The sequence below is a fragment of the Solanum dulcamara genome, chromosome 7, assembly GCF_947179165.1.
Source record: "Solanum dulcamara chromosome 7, daSolDulc1.2, whole genome shotgun sequence".
In the NCBI taxonomy this organism is placed as follows: Eukaryota; Viridiplantae; Streptophyta; class Magnoliopsida; order Solanales; family Solanaceae; genus Solanum; species Solanum dulcamara.
Window position 1 is genome coordinate 3,187,214 of NC_077243.1, and position 3,579 is coordinate 3,190,792.

Below are 3,579 nucleotides of genomic sequence, written 5' to 3' on the forward strand. Positions count from 1 at the left end.
TGTTGTTGTTGTTGTAATGATAGGGGAGAAATACAAAATTCTAACAATCTTGTATAAGTAGATCTTTAGAAGAACAAGAAATAGATGTTGAACCATTAATAGCTTTGATTTTATGATATCTACTTTTTAGCTTATAATTTGAATTTTTGCTTATATATATTCTCTATTTATGTTAATCTTTTTTCTTTTAAACTGCTTTTCGCTTTAATGAAGCTAGCGCTTCGCTTTACGCTTCATGCTTTAAGTGAAGCAAGCCTTGTCAACTTTTCCCGCTTTACGCTTCCCTGAACACTGCATTAACCTACCCAAACTTGTACGGATTGGACATATCATATTTTATAGGAGTTTTATCACTTCAATCAAAAACACTGAGAAATTGTTTACTTGGATAAACATGAATCGGCATCTCATCTCTTGCCTTTTCTGGTTGTGTTCTATGACTCCCCAGTCAGGTATCTACTAAACCCATAGTACTTCAGAGCATAAACATAAATTATTATCCACAAGACATAAGCATGACACAAAAAGTCACCCTGAATTCCTGGACTGCAATTCCATACCCAATTATTCATGCTATTGGAGTGTCCAGTCTGGATTGAATTTTCAAGTCATGATCAACAAGATACATAAGAATCTGAATGTCTCAAAGCTTATCTAAGCTATAAACAACAGAAAGTGAAGACTGAAGAGATAAGCAAGTCTGTGCTTAAAAGTACCTATCTCGCAAGAGAGTCTCCTGACACCTCAATGGGGGTATGCGTCTCCATACTTTGCTTCATTTTGAGCTCCTCCTCGTACTTCTTCAATCTCTCGTTCCACATTTCCTTCAATCATATAACAGTAATTTATACAAATGATCGCTCTTTGGCGTAAACAATTAAACATAGAATAAGAAAAAGAAGATCGCAAAACCTTGTACTTGAGTTCAGCGCGATGCATAAGATAGAATCCAAGAATGCCTCCAAAAATAGTCCCTGATATTATTCTAACATATCCCCATTTCGGCGATTTCATTGCTCTGTCTTCCTTCTAGTCTCCGCCTCCGTCGCCGCCTCCCCCTTCGATTGCTTTCCTTCCTTTTTTCCCCCCGAATCCCAACTCTCAGATTATTTGACTCATATGACGCCCTCTTCCAAAGTGGGGCAAAACTCACTCATATGATGGGCTCTTCAAACGTGGGCCAAATAACCAAGTTTTTGCACCGATTGTCCCTATTTCGGGGTGTGGTATTTAATTTAGGGAAAAGAATACTTATGTCCCCAAAAAAATAAAATATTTATTCTTAAATGTTTTATTACTTTTATATTCTTTTTATTTGCAATTCGCACGTTCACGTCATGCTGACCCATATACAAATTCAAAAGTGAAGGGCTTTTGGGCGCTACATAGAAGCCTACTTATTTTAGTTGGAATTTCAATTCATCTTTCTATTGTATAACAATTCGAAAAATAAATAAAATGATCATTGGTTTAAAATTTCTTATCCAAAATAACTACATTATCAACAAAAAAAAAAGTATCCTTGTTGTGGACGAAGTGCATTTTGAGTGTCCCTCACCTTGATAGTTGATTTATTGAGTAATGAATCCTTTATAAAATTAAAATAGAAAAATTACGTGTTGAATCACTTTTTATAAGAGTATTCTCATAAATAAAAGTACCTTTTATTTGTTTCAAATATGACAAAAAAAATTTACCCTTTTAGCATATTCTAAAAATCATTGCACTAATTATTAATGATGTAATTGAAAGTTTGGATTAATTATTAACCCTCAGAACATAGATATTTTTATTTATTAGAACTATGCTATTTCAAATGCATGTCTCAGATTATCAGTTTTCATGATTTAGGTACTTTAAGATAAAGCATCAATCAGTATTTATCAGTTATCAATATCCATGAACTGCTTAGTTATTATCAATTTATTAGCTTCATTCAGTATTATCAGATTGTTACTATTTCAGTTTAACAACATATGTTTCCGTTGAGAGTTTTTACTTAGCGTCAAGCAGACCTAGGAATGAAGGTTCCCTCGTTAGTTGTGTACCGAGAACTTTAGAAGCAATCCTCAAGTCCCAGAACTATGTGCCACTATAGGATTATGAGTAGGGCTGGGCATAAAATATCACAAACCGAATTACCGAACCGAATCGGCTATTTCGGTATTGCGGTAATTCGGTTCGGTATTCGGTAGTCAAATATAAAATTTGTTATTTTGGTTTCGGTATACAGTATTTCAGTTTCGGTATTCGGGAATTTTCCGAATACCGATTTATTTATTTTTATTATTTTTTTACAACAAAAAAACTAGAAAAAAAAAGAAAAATTACCAAAAAGAGAAGAGTTTAATAAGAGAAAAATATCCTATTTTTTCATTTTCCTTACCATTTTCATTTCAACTTTCCCACGTTTACAGCATACTATATGCACACTTTCAAACACGTACATTATGGATAACTACTAAAATTTAAATTCATGTAGATGTAAATTATAAATTCTAATTTCAAATTTATGCAATTGGTTAATAATTCTAATTTCACTTTGCACGATTCACCACGTCAGTTATATACATAAATTGTTTGGTAGTTACATTGAAAATGAAAGATTCCAACTCTTGCATATCTTTGCAAGAACTAATTAATAATTAGTGCAGCGATGTAGAGTTTTTGAATAATTCAAAGAAAAACATATGTATAAAAATTATGTGTGATATATTAGAGATTTTTGTTTTCACTCTTTTTCATCATTTTTATTACATGATAATATTTTTTTTATTCTGTATCTATTCATAAATTACTTTCTCTTTATTTATGATGTATCATTTTTTCTCCGTAGATTGTGGCTTCAGAGCAATTTCGGTTTCGGTATTCGGTAAGTTAAAATGCATATATTACTTAATTATGGTGTAGTAATAAAAATATAAGTTAAGATATGTATTTTTTAGGTTAATGTAACTATTAAATGCGGATAAATTTTCATTGTACATTAACTATTAAAAAAATATGGTATTACCGAATACCGTACTGAACCGAAGTTTGATTTACCAATTACCGAATTACCGAATCGAAGTTTGAAAGTTCGATATTTGATATATACTTTGCATTACCGATTACTGAATTACCGAACCCGAACTTTAAAAATACCGAACCGAATACCGAACGCCCAGCCCTAATTATGAGGGTCATCCATCGGGTCAGGATTGATTCTTCAGTCTTTTTATAGATATTAGATTAGTGATACCACATTAACTTAGATTAGCCTTTATATTTTGACAAGGTATATTAAGCCCTTTTGATAGGGATTATACATCAAACTCCATGTTGTATCTAACATGGTTATATGTCGGGTTTATAATATCTCCCACAATTTAATCTCAGATGTTGCATAACCTTGTAGTCAATTATTTCAATTTTCAGTATATTTCAGTTACATGTTTACTACTTGGTCATTGTATCGTTTCGTGATTATTAAGTACTACATTTCAGATTCATCATATCAGTATTATGTTTATCATGTATATTGTTATACCCCAAAAATTATTAAAATACTTTTAGAGGATAGCACGCTTGCATAACGTA